General features: G+C 40.1%; 1 protein-coding gene across 3 annotated transcripts in view; it reads left to right on the forward strand.

Moving 5' to 3' along the window:
• The first annotated feature begins 5,447 nt into the window (after positions 1-5,447).
• Positions 5,448-21,421, forward strand: part of WDR72 (WD repeat domain 72) — a 237,012-nt gene continuing 221,038 nt past the window's right edge. For 2 of the 3 annotated variants that reach the window (XM_058737688.1, XM_058737686.1), the window contains exon 1: positions 5,557-5,669. The gene's annotated coding sequence lies outside the window, so the exon portion shown is untranslated. Of the gene's footprint in view, positions 5,517-5,556; positions 5,670-21,421 lie in introns of those variants that run through there. The other variant, XM_058737687.1, reaches the window with a different exon arrangement.

Below are 21,421 nucleotides of genomic sequence, written 5' to 3' on the forward strand. Positions count from 1 at the left end.
ACAATTAGTCCTTGAACTATTGAAGGTGGGCAGGTTTGCACTGGAAGAAGCAGGTGTTGTTCCTCCTCTGGGAACACATGCCTCCAGGTTCTGCTACTGAGAACTGCGTTCAGGGGACTCTACCATTGTCACCACATCCAACAGCACTGGGAGAAACAGCTGAAAAATATTTTTCTTTCTCCTTTTTTTTTTTTTTTTTAGTATATAGAGCCCCTTATCTTTTTTTTTTTAATTTATTTATTTATTTTGAGAGAGAGAGAAAGAGAGCAAGTGGTGGAGGAACAGAGAGATAGGGACACAGGGAATCCCAAGCAGGCTCTGCGCTGTCAGCACAGAGCCTGATTTGAGGCTCAGTCTCATGAACTGAACCAACTATGAGACCATGACCTGAGCCAAAATCAAGAGTCAGACACTTAATTGACTGAGCCACCCAGAGGCCCCTAAGCCCTTTATCTTTTAAATGCTAAATTTAAATGTTTGTTTGCTTCACTTAATCTGTACTAGTCAATTTATTTCAATTCTATCACTTGCTGCTTGTATCTAATGACATATCATTTAGCAACTTTGGTCCTCAATGTTCTCATCTATAAAAGAGAGGTAGTATCTTCCTGCATCAGTCAGGGTTTTTAGTTTGTGTGCAAGAGGAAGCAATTAACTGGTAATCTAAGCAGAAAAGGATTTTGTAAAAGGATACTAGATCTGTCTCAGAAAATGGAAAACTAAGTTTAGATATTATGGAGTCATGACAAAATCCAAAATCAGACCACAGCACTTTACTATGGAGGCACCACTGCCACCAGCACCCAGCACAGACCTTGGTCCCTCTGCTTCCGGACACTGGATGCTGCTGCTGGAAACAAGGCACTGCTGCCTCTGGAAACCAGATGTGGCTGTGGTGTTGCCACCTCCCTCCATCAGGATGTATTTTGACAGGTGCTATGTAACAAATCATCACAAAACTTGGTGGTTTAAGAACAATAAGCATTTATTGTGCCTGAGGACCTGTGAGTCAGGATTCAAGAGTGGCTGAACTGTATGGGTCTGCTGCAGGGTATCTCATGAGGGTGCAGTTAAGATGTCAGCTGGGACTGGAGGATCCATCTCTAAAATGGCATTCTCAAATGAGGTGACTTCAGCTCTTCAAGGGCTATTGGCAGAAGACCTCAGCTCCTAATCACGTGGACCTTTCCATAGAGTTGCTTGAATATCCTAACAATATGTTAGCTGAGAGAGTGATCCAAGGGACAGTGAGAATAAGGGGAAAATTATGTCATTTTATGATGTACATTTGATATTTACTCTCCATCATTCCTACCACATTCTATTGTTACAAGCCTCACTAAATACAGCCCAGACTCCAGGGGAGGGTAATTAGGATCTACCAAAGGGGGGCGGGGGGGGGGGGGGCGGGGAGAATCATAGAAGTTTTGGACATGCATTAAAACCACCACAAGGTATTTCACAGAACTGGCCAAACCATTTCCCTCCTACATTCTTTCTATTCATATTTATATTATAATATGTCAGAGAATGTATTCTGATTTGAAGTTAAATTACCACACACCCTCCAGGGCTATTTATTTTATCTAGTAAAAATCTTTCAGTACTTAAAAAGGAGAGAGCATTGCGCTGGATGGCATCTTATCACCAAAGAAACACATTTCAACTGTAAATGAAATATTTGTCCTTTTGTTCAAACACCTGAATCCTACAGTATAAATATTAATAGACATCAGTGCCTGGGTATCCTTATTGATGCGGTGGAAGGAAAGGGAATTTTGTAATTTAAGGCGTTTTGCTGAGAGCACAAAAAAATTCTAGTGACACAAGTTGTAAATGTTTTTGGTGGTCAAACAGGTAATAAGATGGTGAAGACTATATGGAGTGGTAAGAACTGTGACATTCAAATTCAATTAAAAACAAACACACAAACAAAACAGCAGCAATACAGGCTAGCCAAAAGAAACACCTCAAGCCCTTGGTTTGGCTTTCTTCAGCTGCCAGCTTGCTCTTCCTGCAGAGTCTAGAAGGTCTGACTTTCTTTGGAAATTCGGCTTCTGAATTCATTAGTTGTACTTCTTCATTTTATAGACAGAAACCTGAGGAAGGGTACTTTTACTTTCAGGACCCCTTTCTCCATGAAGACTATTAAAAATTATATTTTACAAGGTCAAATAAAAACAATAAACTAAGGTAAGGAGAGACTTCATCCAAAATGACTTTATAAGGGACAAATGCAATAGGGAGAAAGCTTTAATCCTTAGATTGGCAAACCTTTCAAAAGTGAGGTGAAAAATGTGTTTTCGGTTCTAGGGAGGGACAAACAATTCTGGAAAGAACAGGAAGTGGAGAAGTGGGATTAGCCAGAGTGGCATGATCTTACAGTGGAGAAGAGAAAGTTTTATCCAGAAATCAGCATCTTTTCATCTGGTAAGGAGGGGTTTATGCCGGTTCAGGCTGAGAGGAGGTCAAAGTTTAGGGCCTGGGAGAAAAAGAGAAGCCTAACCAAAGTTTGGTCATGTTGAGGTGGCAGGTAGTTTGTCTAGATTGGTTAGTGAGCACATACAGTTCACGGAATCACTTACAATGCATAGAATGGGAATTTGGAGGACCTGTGTCCAGCCTCGTCTTAGATAAACAAAGTAAGTCTTATCAGTAAGGCAAGTCTTAAAAGTCATTGGGGAAGGAAGATTCATTCCAGTAAACCATTTCCCATTTTCTGGAAAACAAAGAAGTGGGAAGAGTACTTTTACTGTTTTCTAGTATTACAGATTTTGGAAAGTCCAACACTGTCAATGACTGTATTGGCATAAAAGCCAATAAATTAGTATTATTAAAACTTTCTTCAACTTAATTTTTTTTCCTTCCCTCCTCCCCATTTTCATAGGTCTTAAAAATATCAAAGGTCCTGATCTGAGACATAGCATGGTTGAGGGCCTTTATGACCACCAAGCAAGTTATGGCACAGCTAATCAGAGGAATCACACCTGCACGTGTGTGAAGACTGAAGAAGAAGGCTCTGTTCAAGAAATGAAATGAAGACTTGTGGATGGTTGATAGGGATGGAGGTATTAACTCTGAAGTAAAATTCTGCAGCCTTAGAAGGCAAGGATAGGTGAGAAAAGTTCATTAAAGAAGTGGGGGCTGATACAGAGAAAGAGAGATATCATATGTTTTCAGTCTTATATGGATCCTGAGAAACTTAACAGAAACCTATGGGGGAGGGGAAGAAAAAAAAAAGAGGTTAGAGTGGAAGAGAGCCAAAGCATAAGAGACTCTTAAAAACTGAGAACAAACTGAGGGTTGATGGGGGGTGGGAGGGAGGGGTGGGGAGGTGATGGGTATTGAAGAGGGCATCTTTTGGGATGAGCACTGGGTGTTGTATGGAAACCAATTTGACAATAAATTTCAAAAAAAAAATAAAAAAATAAAAATGTATTCTCGGATTCAAAAAAAAAAAAAGTGGGGGCTGGGGGTGCCTTACCAGTCAACTGCCACATGCATATCATCATGCCATAATATTGATTTATTTATTTTAAGCAATTTTTAAATTAAAAAAATTAATTAGAGTATAATTGCCATACTAATATCTTACTAGTTTCAGGTGTATATCATAGTGATCTAATATTTTTATACATTGCAAATTATCCCCCCAAGTCTAATCACCAACTGCACCATACAGTTATTACAATATTATTGACTATATTCCCTATGCTGCACATGAAATCCCCATGACTCACTTAATCTATAACTGGAAGTTTGTACCTCTTAATTTCCTTCACCTATTTCACCCAACACCCAATCCCTCCCTGCTCTGGTAACCAGCAGTTTCCTATATCTGTGAATCTGCTTCTGTTTTGTTTTGTTCATTTGTTTTTTAGATTTCACATGTAAGTGAAATCATACACTATTTGTCTTTCTGACTTATTTTACTAATTATGTATGTACTATACCACTTTTACTGTCCCCACCCACTGTCCCTATCTACTGTCCTCACCTTTACAGTCAAGCAGGGGAGCCCAATGCAACAAATAATTAATTGCAGTAAGTTGTGACCAGTGTTATGACACAGGAAGTGAGGTATCTTGGGAACGAACAGCAGAACAGCTAACTTGCAAGCGGAGGAAGTGACAATTCTGATGAACTAAGACTGGGAACTAACAAGGCACAGAGGATGATGAAAGTGGGAAGACTGTCCTAGTTAGAGGGGCTTCATGCAGTAAAGTCCAGCATATGTGAAGTCTTCCCTGAGGGGAGACCTAAAAGTTGTGATCTGACACAGACCTGACCATCCCTGAAAAGGGAGTGTGGTTAAAATCTCTCCTCACCAGCTTCCAGGAGCCTTAGAACCAGGACTAAGCAAGGGCACCTGGGTGGCTCAGTCGGAAAGCTTCAGAATTTCCCTCAGGTCATGAGCTCAGATCTTGAGCTCAGGTCATGATCTAGGGGTTAGTGGGAGTTAGTGGGTTCCAGCCTCACCCTGGGCTCTGCTGACAGCTCTGAGCCTGGAGCCTCCTTGGGATTCTGTGTCTCCCTCTCTGTCTCTCCCGCTCACACTCTGTCTCTGTTTCTCTATCAAAAACAAATATTAAAAAAAAAAAAAATCCAGGACTAAGTTGCCCACTGGATTTTGTAAGTAAAATAAAATAGCTGAGAAACCTCAGAAAAACAAAACGTCCCTCCCATTTTTCTAAAACATCCAGTCAGTTGTGGTACTTGGTCCACTATCTCATAGCGGGTTAGAATGCTGGTTTCAGTCTTGACTGCTGGTTTTCAATGAAAAACTGAATTTCTCACCCATTCTCTAAACCTAGATTCAATCTCCCTGGAAGGGAGGATGCAGTATTTTAATTTTTTTTATTACATATATTTATTTTTGAGGGATAGAGTGAGACAGAGTGCCAGCAGGGGAGGGTTAGAGAGAGAAGGAGACAGAATCCCAAGCAGGCTCCAGGCTCCGGACTCCGGGCTCTGAGCAAGCTTTCAGCGCAGAGTCCCACGCGGGGCTCAAACTCACTAACGGTCAGACCATGACCTGAGCCGAAGTCAGACACTTAACCCACTGACCCACCAGGCGCCCCAGGCAGGATGCAGTATTGAGCGGACTTCCTTTCACCCCTTTTCCAAGGTCTGCCAGGGCTGGGGCCTGGGGTCTACACCACGTGACCCACCTGGATTTTCCTCACTTCATCTGAACTCCCTCCAGCGCTGTAGGGCAGGGGACCTCGGAGGCTGCGGACGGGCCTGTTCCGGTCGCCGCCGCCACCAACGCGACGGGGAGGGCCGGCGGGACCGCAGGCGGGGTGCGCTGAGCCGGCCGGGCAGCTGCGGCCGGAGGGAGCCGGAGCCCGGCGGGAGCCGGAGGCCGGAGGCGGGAGCAGGGCAGGGGGCCGGGGCCGGGGCGGGGCGGGGCCGGGCCGGGGCGGGGCCGGTCAGTCCTCAGGGCCTCCCCGCTGTCCAGCTGCTCGGCTGCCTGGCTGTCCAGACACCTGCTGCTTCGCCGCCCTGTGGCTCAGGTAGGTTGGGTGTCCCCTGGGGTCGGCTCAGGCTCCTGGGTCCCAGGCGGTGGGTCTCTGACTGCCCACGGCTTGGGCTTGTGCTGCTCCTCGGCTTCCCGCCCTAACTGACCGCGCAGCCTGAGTCTGGATATTGAGGGGCAGGGAAGAAAGGTGAGCGCGCCTAGCACTTGCTAGAACCTCTTATTTTGCTCCAAGTTCTTGCACGTAGAAAATTCTCTGTTCAAACTCTTGTCCAGATGTCGCATCAGTAGTGACCGAAGCCACTCATCTGTCAAATTGGTCCTTTCGTGTGTGTGTGTGTGTGTGTGTGTGTACTGTGTGTGTGTGTGTGTGTGTGTGTGTGTGTGTGCGCGCGCGCGCGCGCTCCAGGGTAGGGGCAAGGGCTGGGTTGGTGTGGGCCTCTGTATCCCTACAAGTGGTCCTGGGAGGCGTCTGCTCCTAGAGACCTTTAGGGACCCACCATTCACTACTGAGAGAGTTTCTTGGGGCTGGGAGGTCGGACTTCTAAGGAATGGGAGTCGATTGAATCAGTTAAAAAAAAAAAAAAAGTGTCAGGGCGGGGGAAAAAGATCCGGTGGATGAGAGTCGCGCGGAGTGACCCCTTGGGGGCTCCAGGCATCTGGCGAAAACTTCCTTGCCGTGCACCGATGGCTGAGACAGTAATAAAGACTGCAGACCCAAGACTTCGCCACTTGCAAAGTTGGACATGTGGCAGGAAAATAAAGCGGCGGGAGGGGGGAGATGTCTGCACTGACAAAAATCTGGAAAAGTTGAAGTAGTAGGAATATTCCCTTTGGGGACGGGTGCTTCCTCATTCCGCCCTCCTCATTCATTACAGCATTTTTGTGTGCATTTCCAAACAGTTGACTAAATACAAATAGAACACTATTATATAGGAGCATGAACTTTTTCTTCCTTCCTCTCGAGGTTTTATTCTAAATGAGTTCAAGGTCAACTATTGGAGGCTAGGTCACCAGTTAGAAATACTTTAACCTGAGGAAAGGGTTGGAAACTTTTGTTCCTTTCATCCTCTTTCCCTCCCCATCCCCACCTCCCTTTCCCAGCCTCCCTAAGCCCCCTCTGTCACCCCAACATAAAATGCACTAACCCCCTCCTCTCCTTAGTTCTTACCACTTAAAGACCAGGGGTGAAGAAAGCAACCAACTTTGTCATGCAAGTACTTGTAGTTTGGTCTTGTGACTTCTTGTTCCTTTGCCCTCTATTTCCTTCAGTATTAAAATGCACCCATAGTGTTTTCTGTAAAGAATACAAAGGGATTTAAAAAAAAAAAAAAAAGAATACAAAGGGCTAGAGGAGAAAAGCAAACTGTCCCTGAAGTGATCTAGTGAAGGGATTATTATTTTATTAAACCACAAAAATTGAGACTCTGTGTTGAGTTCCAGTATTTTTACCTCTTTTTGGGAAAGATATTTTTAAATTATAATTATTTTATCAATAAAAATCAATAGAAATCTGTGTTTCCAGTTTATAGATGCCAACGGGAATAACTTCATGGAACCTTGAAAATAATGGTATTCTAAATATTTGAAGGTTTTCAAGATTGCTGGATTCAGCTATCTTTGTGGCTTGATAATTCACTTATTTGTTCTATTATTTAATAATGTTACTCACAATATGTGGCATCTCTTATTAATAACTCTGTCAGTACATTTTAAAGGACATCTCTGGAACCCTGTTCTTAATACATACTTTTTTTCTCCTAGTTGTTAACAGTTTTAGATTCATTCCTGCTCTAGACTGAATTAGAGGCAGGGAGATGAGATGGGGATCAGGATTAAAACAATTTGTGCAGTAACTTCTAGTACCAGATCATCTCCAGAGCCCTCTGGGCCAAATTAACTCTGGGGTCGTCAGCAAGTCCTTTAACTTATGTGTGTCATTTTTATCTTCAAAATAAGATTGTCTTTGGTCTTAAAGGACATTTAGGTGTCCAAACTCTTCTATAAAAGGCAAATCCTCATTTCTAGAGCAAGATATTCCTGCTCTAGAAGACTATCTCTTCTAGAATTTGCTTACATTTCCAAGAAAAGTCTTAGCATGCTGGACCCCACCCCCCAGCCCCACTTAAACAGTGTGGTGTGGTGTTTGACGGCATGAGTTTTGGGGACTGTTTCTATTTTCTAGCTCTGATCCTGAGCAAGCTACGTATGTTCTTCAAGCTTCATCTTCTTCGTGTTTAGAGTAGAGATAATAATAAGGCCTGGGATCATTATGAAGATCAAATGAAATGATGTATATCATATAAGTAGCAAAGTGTCTAAACTTAGAAGTCAATAAATGATAGGAACTTTTTTTTTCAGCACCGATTTCCCCTTTTTCTTTTAACAAGATGAAATTTAACCTAGAAAAACATAAGATCCTACACATGAGTGTTTAACAAGCAAGTATGGGGTGAGAGAATTGTAATTAATTGAATCAGTCAACTTCATGGTTAATTGACTATGTGTCCTCTGAGTCAGTGGTGAGTTGTGAGGGCCCAGAAAACTGATGTGATTTTAGGCTGCTTTAGTAGAAATTAGAATGAACAGCTATTGCCAAGGACATTTTTGTACATCTGCTTTTTGCTCTTTGTGCAGACATCAGAGTTACACTCAAGGTGGTCACTTAACACACTGACTTGTCTGGGGGCGGGGTGGGGGGGGGAGGAGAAAAGAGAGACAACTCTTGAAGCTTTATAACATTCATTCATAACTAGTACATTAATTCTTTGACTTTTCCTTCAACATGTTTTGGACTTCTTGGTATATGTAAAATTCCCTGCCAGCAGAATGTGTGGGAAAGAGACAGGTTTCTGCCTTCCAAGCATTCATAATATACTTTAGGAAACAGACACAGCAATAATTAGAGCAGAGTAGTAAGTGGTCTGATAAATGTAGCGTAGGGAATGCTGGGGGAAGAGGAGTGCTAAATATCAGCCAGAGGATACTCAAAGGAGTTAAAATTTAGTTCCAATTTGGAAGATTCCAGTTTTGTAGGAGTTTGCCAGGTAGAAATGCTGAGAAAGAGCTTTCTGGGCCAAGGGAGAAATTTGTTTGGAAGCTGACAGGGTGAGAGAGCATGACAGACATAAATCATGGCACACTGTTCCCTTGTTGCCCCATCCTTTACTGGCTATAGGACATGGGTAAATTATTTTGCCTCTCTGAGCTTTACTTTCCTCAAACGTAAAATGAGGATCATATATTATTTTACACTATCAGGTACTTATTTACTCTCCGAGTCTCTCTAGCAGGGTGTCTACCTTACAATTTTGTTGGAAGACTTGGTTGCATATAAAACAAGAGGCTGTCTGATGTGCAGTTTACAATCAACTGATATGGTTCTATCATCTCCTTCTCTTGAGTGCAGAAAATACAACACTAATCTAGCCTTGAGTGTAGATGGGATTTATGACTTTCAGGCATATTATAAAAAGTAAACTGGGGTACCTGGGTGACTCTGTCTGCTCAGGTCATGATCTCCTGGTTTGTGAGATCAAGCCCTGTACTGGGCTCTGTGCTGACAGCGTGGAGCCTGCTTGGAGTTCTTTCTTTATAAATACCCTAATTCTCCAACCTCTACAGACTTGCCTTCATCGCACTTAAGGCTGTGTTTCTAGCCTAGTTTTAGGGTCAGCTCCTGTAAAAGGAGTTTCACCCACACTGAGAGTTCTATGCTGGCAAAGGTTAGCGTTCCTATATTTGCAGGACAGGATCTCAGACTACTTTAGTCCATCCTGGAGACTTACTGTTTCAGTCTGGGGTATTGAAATGCATCTTAGCAAAAATTTATATGGGGAGGGAATATTGAAAATTGGTTGTTTACTTTGGAGTACCAAAATGCAAACTGAACATTTCGGGAGGAATTTGTTATAGGATTTTAACCCCTTTTCACTTTTTCTTGGTATTGTTAACATTAAAATCCTTTTAAATTTGGTAGACTTCACCTCAAAATCAAATTTGATCATGCATGAGTCATCCCACTTGCAAACATTGGGCAAATTTACTGAACAATTGAATATCTAGAGTGAACCCCCTTTAGACCCTTTCCCCACAAGGATTTCAAAAAGAACACATCAGACTGTTTTGTTGCAAAGCCATACAAAGCAGGAAAATTTTCCACAAGCCATTTAGACAGTAATAGACAACAAAATAATTTAACTACTTTCAGTTTTAGTCATTATAGCGAAAATAGTTTTTGGGGTCAAGCCAGCCCTGTTTGCTATGAAAGGCTCACATCAGGCCAGGGACTGGCAATCTCACAAGGCCATGTAGACTAGGCCCTGAATAAGAACTTTTTGAGGGAATTGTTGTTTTTAGTCATTCATTTAGTGAATGTTAATTTAATTTCATCAACTAATTTCACTATTTCATTAGCTGTGCTGTGCATGAGGGGTACTGAATTTGATTCAAATTCTTTAGCCTCAAGTGTAATAAGAACATTTGGAGAGCTAGTTAAAATTTCTGGACCCTATGTCTTAGAGGTTCAGATATATCATATCTGCCTGAGGCCCAGGAATCTGCATCTTAATAAGCCCTGTGGTAGTGATGGTATTGATGGATGATTTTTCTTTTTTTAACCAGTGTTTTTCCACATTCATGTACACATTTACATGCACTCTTTGGAGAACAGTATAATTTGTCTAGGCCTTGCCATTATTATTCAAGTGTGTAAACAATTCCAAACTCTAGTCCACTCCCCCCACTTTTAACCAAGTCAACTTACCTTTTGGTTGTCATTTTTTAAAAAATTTTTTTAATGTTTATTTATTTTTTGAGAGAAAGAGCACGAGTGGGGGAGGAGCAGAGAAAGAAGGAAACACAGAATCTAAAGCAGGCTCCAGGCTCTGAACTGTCAGCACAGAGCCCTACACGGGGCTCGAACCCACAAACCAGGAGATCATGACCTGAGCCGAGTTGGAAGCTTAACTGACTGAGCTATCCAGGCACCCCCTCCTCTCTTTTAAATGTGAAAACCTCTATGCTAATTCTGTGTGTTTGCTTTTGAGAAATATAATGTATTCAATTGTAATCATTATTTAGAAATTGAAAATAAAAGTAAATTTTAATAGTATTGTATTTATGTATTTATATTTTTATTTATGTATTTATTTTTAATTAGGAGAAACAGTGACTGTGATTCTTAAAAGCCCGTCATTCACATAGGCACAAAGACACTTATTTCTCCACTTCTTGAGGTAATGAAACCTGATTATTTGAAGCAACTTTTTGATGTGTATTTTGATTTCTTTTGAACAAAAAAATACAAACAGAAAGAGCTTCAATTTTCTTCTTTTGTTGTTTTTGCAGTGATATCACAGAAATAAACCAAGTCAGAGCAACTCTGTTGAATAGCTAATGTCTGCTGCCTGGAGAAAGAGAAAATTATTTTCTGCCCTCTATGTTGATGTGTATAGAACATGTGTTCTGAGTAGCTTCTATTTTCACTGCCTCTTTTTCCAGCTGAAGTGCAACATAAACTATTTTAATTAATATTGTGTCACCAAAAGGGATTGAAATAGCCAATTGAATTCTACCAAGATAGAGTCTTTTGATGAAAACATATCTTTATTGATTGTGGACGAAAAAAAAATCATTCTTAAAATGAAATCCAGAGAAAAATCATATCCCTCAGAGAAAATTTCTGAGTGGCAGGCCGAGATTAACATCATAAAACTGAATTTGTGCTGCAAGCCTTTGATGTAATCAGCAGCTGGGAGATGGTGTTGCCCTTGCTGTGCTCTCTCTGATTGTGGTGAATTATTGTGTAGAATGAAATAAGTGTTTCTGGTGTCCCTCCTCCAAGAAATACAAACAAGGTATTACTGGGTAGTTTCTTGCTAGTTAAAATGGGTTGGATCGATTCTGGGCCTCTTGGGCTCTCATACACCCATGAACTATAGGAGTTGGGCATTTATTTATGGCCTAGGGACAGAATTTCTTGATGCTACTGGACAGTGACTTGTTTCGTCAGTAAAAAGCCAGCAGAGCAGAGATGATGAGAGTAAGCAGAGGCCAGGATATGTTGGAAAGTGCCACAGTTGCACAGAGGTAAGGTCTAGCCCTTGCCTGTCTCCCTCAGCTACTTCTTGTCACATACACTGCATTGAAATCATGGCAGTATGGACATCTCACTTTGTACAAAGAGTCCTTTTCCATGACACTGGTGTTATGATGAGCTTATTTTTTGTTTGTTCTTGTATGAAGTCCTCATTCTTAGAAAACACACTTGCCCGTGCATGTACTCACGCATGTAATGAATAGTTTTGTAGATGAAGCACAGAAAATCTACTCACATATTTACCTTTAAATTGAAGAGAGATTTGGCCCCTGAACCACTCCTGTGGTTGAACCTAAGTTGTTTTTGTTTTGTTTTTTAAAAAAATAGGAGGACTGGTTTGTCTGTACACAAAGCCGTAAACTGTAAAGCATCAGTTGGTAATGGTGCCTTTGTGGTTAAGCTCACTCTCAAGCCTTGTGAGAAGTGGGATGGGCCTTGTAGTCAGACAGATCCAGTGATGTAATTCTAGCCTAGGGATTTAGATTCACCAGGCCTCCTTTTCCTATTAACATAAATGGTGAGTGTGACAAAAAATCTACAATAGTGAAAAGAATGGCTGCAAATGGCTCACCTCCTGTATCTTGAATTAATGGTAGAATGGGCTGGTAATCCAGGAAATAACTTTAAAAAAAAAAAACAAAGAAAAACAATATTCTTGTAAAGCTAAAGTGCCTTTGCATATGACCTTCAAGTCATGTCCCTCCTCAACCACTCTCTCCAAACCACCATGGAATTCTGCATTCATAAGCCTTCGTTTATCTATCTATCTATCTATCTATCTATCTATCTATCTATCTATCTATCATCTTTTTACTTTTCATAAAATTATTTACTTTTTATTACATACTTCTTGATATAGTTCTCTTTTGGCCAAGCTTCTGCTGGGATCCTGGAGTGCAAAAGGATGAGTTTGTAATGTTCCCTGGCTGAGGAATTCCTGTTTTGTGGGCAAAATCGGAGAACACTAGAATCGTGGGCATTTCAGGAGGCTTCTCCAAACAGGAATTGTCTACATAGCTCTGTATTTCTGCCTGTGGGAGTGCCTTCCATCTGTTTTTCTGGGAGGCAGGGACTGTCACGATGGCAGTGAGCTGACTTCCAATGTCAGCTTGTGCTGAAGTTGGGGAAAGTGAAGTAAATATCACCACCAAGGAAGGAGGCATGGGCCCGACGGAAAACACATAACTTTTCTAAGAGAGAATCCTATGCCATTGACCACTATGGGATTGAGGTATGCTTTGGTCTTGTACCTGGGGAATACTTGACGTGGCATACTTTGTATCAGATATTTACATGCTTATGACTTGACTCATAGGTTGTAAATTCTTAGAGGTCAAGAATCTTTGTTTTTTTTTTTCTTTTATTTATTGGGGCTTTCAATAAATACTTGTGGAATGAATAAAATGAATATATTAGGGAGCCTATAAAATGGATGGAAAGGAGATTTATACAAAAGAAGTAGAAAAGAAAATTTGGTAAATGACTGATTATGTGATTCAGACTAAAATTTAAGTATTATCTCAAGAATAGTTATATGTTTTTAAGGGCTACATTCTGACTAGAAAGAAACAGAAAGAAACAGAAAGAAAAAAATCTATCAGTCAGGTGGTATATTAGTTGCTATGGCTGTCATAACACAGTAAGGCAAATTGCATGATTTAAGTGACAGAAATGTATTATGTCATGGTTTGAGAGGCTAGGTGTCTGAAATAAGGTGATGTCAGGGTTCTTTCCTTCTGAGGCCTGTGAGGAAGAATCTGTTTCAGACTAGCTGCTGGTGGTTTGCTGGCAGTCTTTGCTGTTCCTTACCTTGTAGAAGTATGACCCCCATTTCTGAAATCATCTTCACGTCTCTCTCCCTGTGTGCATCTGTCACCAAATTTTCTTGTTTTACAAGGGATGCCGATCTCATTGGGTTTGGGCCACACCCCAATCCAGTATCATCTCATCTCTTCACTTAATTAATTCTGACCCTGTCTCCAAACAAGGTCACATTCTGAGGTACTGAGTTAGGACTTCAATATGTGAATTTTGGGGTGGGCTCAACTCAACCCTTAGTGGATGGAAAGATGGTAGATTTTGTTCTACTTTGACATTTTGGCACTTTGGAGTTTTACCTTCATTGTTCCTGCTTGGTTTACTTACTAGCTGGAATCCACTGTAAATTATGAATAACAGAATGAAGGATGACAAATGACAAGGATTCCACTTATCATTCTACTATTTATTTAGCAGGATTTATACACAGATTTTGAGATTGAAAAAAAAGCCTTCTAATAATAGCAGCTAACATTTATTGAATGCTTACTATCTATCTGATGATTCCCATGGATTATCACATTTAACTCTTGTATGAATTCTATTGGATTGATATTATTACTTATTTACATTTTACTGATGAGGAATCCAATATGAAATTGTAAATTAATCTGCCTGAGGATATATAGTAGTAGATTTAGCATTCAAATCCAAGCTAATTACAGGACCTCAATACTGGGCACATGCTGTCTCCTTAGTCTTATTACAACTTGGTAAGGTAGACATTATTCCCATTTCATGGATGAAGAAAGTTTGAAGTTACCACATACTTGCCTGGATCATAAAACCATCAAGTGTCTAAGATTTAGGGTTTGAGCTTAGGTGTTATCTCCTTGGGGAAATCCTTCCAATGTTTGAGTTCAAGCTCCACTTGTATTTCCCCCACAAACACACTTGCATTTACCGTAAATAGCACTCATTACACTCTTGGTGATGCCAGACATGCCTGTGTCCTTAGACACCATTGAGCATCTTGAGGTATGTGACATTGTTTTTCTTGTCTGTATCCTTAGAATCTTGCACAGTTTCTGACACATAGCAGATACTCAATAAATATTTGTTAATTAAATGAATATCAAGTAAAAGCAAAGGGGCCAAGAAAAAAGGAAACCACTTGAGGATACAAAAAATAGGGTTATTAAAAGGAGTAACTGAGGTGACATTAGATGAAATTTGGGATAGGGATAAAAATGTTATTAGAGGATATTTGTATGGGAATCTTACAAAATTAGGCTAAAACTAAGGAAAAGATGCGGAATGTTGATGTGATGAGAGGAAGCTCATGTTTAAGTGCCTTGATTTTCTTGGTTAGTTGGAAGTAAAGATCATCAGTCCAAAATATTGGGGTGCAAACAATTTCCTGAGTTGGGGTGAGGTTTTCAAGGAGTAGAAGAAAAGACTTCAGTATGGTAATGGATAGGAGTCATATTTCCCACGGGGATTTTAGGTGGTACACAGCAAACATTTATGGTCATAGACAAGTATTTATTTTAATGTGCATTTTGAAAAAAAAAAATCTAACCAGCTCATCAAACTTCTTGGTTTTATGGATATTAATGACAAAATAACTTTAAAGGAGACTCTTAAATCACTTAATTTATTCTTAAATAAGTTGATTTGATACTAAAATGAACTGAGTTAATTTAAATAAACATATTAGCCAAACAGTTTTATAGATTATACTTAGCAAAAACAAACAAACAAACAAAAAAAAGCCTCAAGGTTGGAATTAGGTTTTCAGAATTCACACACACAAACACACACACACACACACACACACACACACACACACACACACACACTTCTAATAGCAGGAATACTTAGTTAAAATTAATCCTAAAATGACTCAGTTGTAAATAGTTTGAAATCAGGGACTATGTTTTCCTATTCTTTGTGTTCTCTGCAGCCCAGCCCATCACTTTGAATATATGTGGTTCTCAATAAATATATGTTGAATTTATTTAAGAGTGGTCTAATAAACTGGTATTATTTTGTTCATGTTAGATACTTGTAGGTTTAAAAACAACAGTTTGATTGTAAATATTCAGAGAGTTAAATACAGAATAAACTAATGGGGGAAAAATCTACATCTTACAGCCTAAAACTAAGGTTTTAGACAAGAGGATTGGAATTCCATGAAGTTGTTACTGATTGAATATGAGTAAAAGTGAAGGAACCACCAAGAAAGAAATGAGTTGTCCTTCCCGTATTTCTTTTACCAGCCGAACTCTCATGTCTTTGACAGTAACTGTAAATGGAACACTTTTGCATTAATTTGGCTGTGTGAGCTTTGTTGCACTACGGCTTACTGAGCAAGGAGGTGAAGTTGGAGGTACTATTTTGTGAAAATCTTTGACACAGAAGGCTGGGGGAGCTGTAAGCTATGATGGAAATTTCATCTGTATAGCGATAGGTATGTGATTCCTTGGCTGGTTTGTTTTATATATGTTCTAGCTCATGAGTGGAATTCAGAGATTACTCTGCATTGTGTGTTTCATTCATTCCTTGACCCCTGAGTTATTTTACCATTTACTTTACCTGCTAAGACATTCCACACCTAAGACACATTACTTTCTAGAGCTTCCTAAGTAGCAGTTAGTCACTCAATAATAACATTTTTGGAGGAGTTTAGCTTTCTTTTTTTAAATTTATATCCAAATTAGTTAGCATATAGTGCAACAATGATTTCAGGAACAGATTCCTTAATGCCCCTTACCCATTTAGCCCATCCACCCTCCCAGAACCTTTCCAGTAACCCTCTGTCTGTTCTCCATATTTAAGAGTCTCTTATGTTTTGTCCCCCTCCTTGTTTTTATATTATTTTTGTTTCTCTTCCCTTATGTTCATCTGTTTTGTCTCTTAAATGACATATGAGTGAAGTCATATGATATTTGTCTTTCTCTAACTAATTTCACTTAGCCTAATACCCTCCAGTTCCATCCACATAGTTGCAAATGGCAAGATTTCATTCTTTTTGATTGCCGAGTAATACTCCATTGTATATATATACCACATCTTCTTTATCCATTCATCCATCGATGGACATTTGTGCTCTTTACATACTTTGGCTATTGTTGATAGTGCTGCTATAAACATGGGGGTGCATGTGTCCCTTCAAGACAGCACACCTGTATCCCGTGGATAAATGCCTAGTAGTGCAATTGCTGGGTCGTAGGGTAGTTCTATTTTTTGAGGAACATCCGTACTAGTCTCCAGAGTGGCTGCACCAGCTTGCATTCCCACCAACAATGCAAAAGAGAGCCTCTTTCTCTGCATTCTCACCAACATCTGTTGTTGCCTGAGTTGTTAATGTTAGCCATTCTGACAGGTGTAAGGTGGTATCTCATGGTGCTTTTGATTTGTATTTCCCTGATGATGAGGGATGTTGAGCATTTTTTCATGTGTCAGTTGGCCATCTGGATGTCTTCTTTGGAGAAGTGTCTATTCATGTCTTTTGCCCATTTTTTCACTGGAATATTTGTTTTTTGGGTGTTGAGTTTGATAAGTTCTTTATAGATTTTGGGTACTAACCCTTTATCTCATATGTCGTTTGCATGTATCTTCTCCCATTCTGTCTGTTGCCTTTTAGTTTTGCTGATTGTTTCCTTCTCTGTACAGAAGATTTTTATTTTGATGAGGACCCAGTAGTTCATTTTTCTTTTGTTTCTCTTGCCTCCAGAGGCGTGTTGAGTAAGAAGTTGCTGCAGCCAAGATCAAAGAGGTTTTTGCTTGCTTTCTCCTCGAGGATTTTGATGGCTTCCTGTCTTACATTGAGGTCTTTCATTCATTTTGAGTTTACTTTTGTGTATGGTGTAAGAAAGTGGTCCAGGTTGATTCTTCTGCATGTCGCTGTCCAGTTTTCCCAGCACCACTTGCTGAAGAGACTGTCTTTATTCCATCGGGTATTTTTTCCTGCTTTGTCAAAGATTAGTTGGCCATACGTTTGTGGGTCCATTGCTGGGTTCTCTATCCTGTTCCATTGACCTGAGTGTCTGTTTTTGTGCCAGTACCACACTGTCTTTTTTTTTTTTTTTTTAATTTTTTTTTTTCAACGTTTTTTATTTATTTTTGGGACAGAGAGAGACATAGCATGAACGGGGGAGGGGCAGAGAGAGAGGGAGACACAGAACCGGAAACAGGCTCCAGGCTCCGAGCCATCAGCCCAGAGCCTGACGCGGGGCTCGAACTCACGGACCGCGAGATCGTGACCTGGCTGAAGTCGGACGCTTAACCGACTGCGCCACCCAGGCGCCCCAATACCACACTGTCTTGATGATTACAGCTTTGTAGTATAGCTCGAAGTCTGGGATTGTGATGCCTCCTGCTTTGGTTTTGTTTTTCAAGATTGCTTTGACTATTTGGGGTCTTTTCTGGTTCCATACAAATTTTAGGATTGTTTGTTCTAGCTCTGTGAAGAATGCTCGTGTTATTTTGATAGGGATTACACTGAGTATGTAGATTGCTTTGGGTAGTATTGACATTTTAACAATATTTGTTCTTATCCAGGAGCATGGAATCTTTTTCCATTTTTTTGTGTCTTCAATTTCTTTCATAAGGTTTCTATGGTTTTCAGTGTATAAATTTTTCATGGAGGACTTTAGTTTTGATGTTGGCTAGGGGTTAATTCTGAAATAGTCAAGCTCCACTGGGTGGACCAAGTAGAATTTTATGTGTTATTCAAATATGCCACGAGCAGTCTTGGCCTTAGTAGAAACATTTTTCTTTAACCTTTTTCTAAGGAGTGATCTGATTACAATCTGTTGATAAAATAAGACCTTTTACTTCAGGAACATCTGCAAACAGACAGGTTTGGGCAGACAAGGCTTCTGTGGAGACCAGCTGTGCAGGAACCCTTTGGTTCCTGCAGACTCCTGAGGCGGCTTGCTTCATATTCCTTGGGGCAAAAGTAGCTCTCACTGTGGCCTACCCTGACACCCAGACATTTTCTCTCCAGTCTTCTTCTTCCTTCACAAAGCCCTGCTTTGCTCTCTGCCTGTTCGTTGTCCCTTATTAGCTAGCTGTGTGACGTAAGCCAAACTACTTTACTCAGATCTCCAATCTCTATTTTTTTTCAGCTTTATTAAGGCAAAATTTTACATACAATAAACTGCACCCATTTCAAGTGTTAAATTTGATGGATTTTAATACTCCTAGCACTTTAACCTAAACTCAAAAATCAGAAGAAAAAATTCCCGCTGGTTTCAAGATGAAGGAAGGAATCATGAAATAATTTACTTGGGTTCCTCAGCACCCATATATTGAGTTTTGAACAAAGTAGTTGGGGTTTCCCTTCACTCTGGGGATGGGATTCTGAGAGGTCATACAACGGTATAAGTGGCCGATCTGAGATTCAAACCCAGGTCTGTTTTATACTAAAGCTTCTATTGTTAACAGCTATACTATTTTAATTTTCCTCACATATATTTACTTTGGTCAGATTTATTCAGAATTCATGCATGGTAATGGGGGACTTTACCATTTGTATTCTTTGGTTGGCTGTCCTCACTCAAGGGGTTCGAGGTTTGTGTCTGTCTCTGAGGCTGGTGAGGCAGAGACTCGGTGTCTGGGCGTGTCCCTGAAGCTATTTATGACAAGTAAACAATTCCAGTGCCCAGTAGACAGCAGTCACAAAACCACATTTGCATCATACTCATTATTTTGCTAACCCCAGACAAGTCAGAGAGATAAAAACAAATTGTTACAGGGAAGAAGATGGCAGTGAGAAGGATGGGGACTGCATTGGTGTGTCTTCTTTTCTTACACTTGCTAGGCAATTGTATTCATGGAGAAAAAAACAGGCGCGTGTTAGCCCAAGGCAGTGGAGGCCATGTTGGAGCTTGGATGCACAAGAGGTTTTATTGTTGTTGTTATGCTTGACTTTTTATTTTTTGTTTGTTTGCTTATTTTTCAAAGAACTATCAAAGTAATAAAACATTTTGCTTAGCAGATTACTAAGACTTTCCGGAAAGGAAGTCTCTATTGTCATGGCGTGCAGAGAGAGAATGCTGGATGGGTTGGTGGGAGACGTGGTCTGGTTCTCAGCCACTCTCTTTGAAGTGGGCTAAGTAAGCAACTTCCCTGGGCTTTCATATCCTCATCTGTGGAAGGAAGGAAGGCAGTGACTGTGATCTTCAAGGCTTCCTTGTGTCTGTAGCCTAGAGTTGCGAGCAGCCCTAGGATACCTACAGGCACATCCAGTTAAATTTGAATTTCAGATAAACAAACCATTTTTATAAGCATGTCCTATGGAATTAAAGTTGGTTTTTTTGGTGTAAACATGACCAAAATATAGCCTCAGACACACTTATATTAAACAAATTTGTTGCTTATCTGAATTTCCAATTTAATTGGATATCCTATATTTTTATTTATTGAATCTGGAGTCATTAATTTTAAGATAATCATAGAGTTTAGAATAATAACAATTGTACTTTTTCATGGCCAAATGTTCTAGTATATAACCACAGTTTTAGAAAAGAAACTGTAGGGGCGCCTGGGTGGCGCAGTCGGTTAAGCGTCCGACTTCAGCCAGGTCACGATCTCGCGGTCCGTGAGTTCGAGCCCCGCGTCGGGCTCTGGGCTGATGGCTCGGAGCCTGGAGCCTGTTTCCGATTCTGTGTCTCCCTCTCTCTCTGCCCCTCCCCCGTTCATGCTCTGTCTCTCTCTGTCCCAAAATAAATAAAAAATGTTGAAAAAAAAATTAAAAAAAAAAAAAAAAGAAAAGAAACTGTAATTTCCAGTACTGCAAAAGTAGCATAGGGAATCTTACACTAAGAAAGCTATTGTTAGAAAGTAATAGTCACATTCTCTGCCCATTATGTAAAATTATAGTGATCCATAGCCTTATTCATTTATTTAATAAAGATTTACTGAGTGCCAGTTATGAACAAGGAATTATGAAGGTGTTTTCTGTACAGAAATCACTTATTCTATACAGAATCACCTATCTTCACATCAATTCTCCAAGGTAACTATTTTCTTCATTTTGTAGATGGGAAAACTGAGGCTCAAAGAATATTTGCTAGCTATTAAGGGGGGAAAAAGACCAAGAGTTATGTGACTTTATTATATTTTCTTGCCTCTTTTCTTCACAATAATCTATTTTAAACCCAATTAATGGAGATAGTGGTGTGCTAAATAAACCTAATGATGAGTGTATACTCAGAAACTATTATTTCCATCCATTTGTGTGGCACACAGAGAGGGACACCGGGGTGATTATTTCCCCCTAAAGATAAGTTCTACCAGAATAATAAGATTCACTGGTTCTGAGAAAGTCACATCACCTTTCCTCTACTTTCTCATCAGCAGAATAGGAGTTGAACTCCACGTTTGTAAAGTTTCTTCTAGTTTCTACTGAAATCCTGCCTCATATTCAAGGTGAAATATAGTCATTTAAGGAGTATTTACTGAGTGTTTTGTATGTGGCAGGGAGTGTGCAAGGGACTAGTGATCAAACAATGAAAATACATATCCATCCTTTGCGAGCTGTAATTTACAGTTCTGCAGATGTTTTCCCCCTGGTGATTTAAGAGCCCTATAAGTTTGGGAGGTGATCAGGAAGCTCACATTGTTGGAGGAGGTAGCCCTTTGCTATTTTTATCTAAAAATACATTACTTAAAGACATTTTCCCTTGAAAATGAAACAACTTGGGAGTTCCCAGGTGCTATCATGTGAGTTTGTGCAATAGTTAGTGGCTTCAGCATGGCTGCATCACCAGGAGGCTTATTTCTTAATTGTGAGTATGGTTTTCCAACCTCTGTAATGGTTTGGACCTTCTATAGCTTTAAATCATTTATGCTTCTTGACAAATTTTACTTAATTCACTGTTTCTCACCTTTTTTCATGCCAAAGCATGAACACAGAAAACAATTATCTTTGTACATACTGCGTGGAGGGTTTCAATTTCTCTTACCCCCTATCAGCTTTTCACAACCTAGTATGTGTCATGGCATACAGCTGGGAAGCTCTGATTTATTTAATTTCTACATGGTTACAGAAAACAAGCACAGAGAACTCTACT

The sequence above is a fragment of the Neofelis nebulosa genome, chromosome 7, assembly GCF_028018385.1.
Source record: "Neofelis nebulosa isolate mNeoNeb1 chromosome 7, mNeoNeb1.pri, whole genome shotgun sequence".
NCBI lineage: Eukaryota > Metazoa > Chordata > Mammalia > Carnivora > Felidae > Neofelis > Neofelis nebulosa.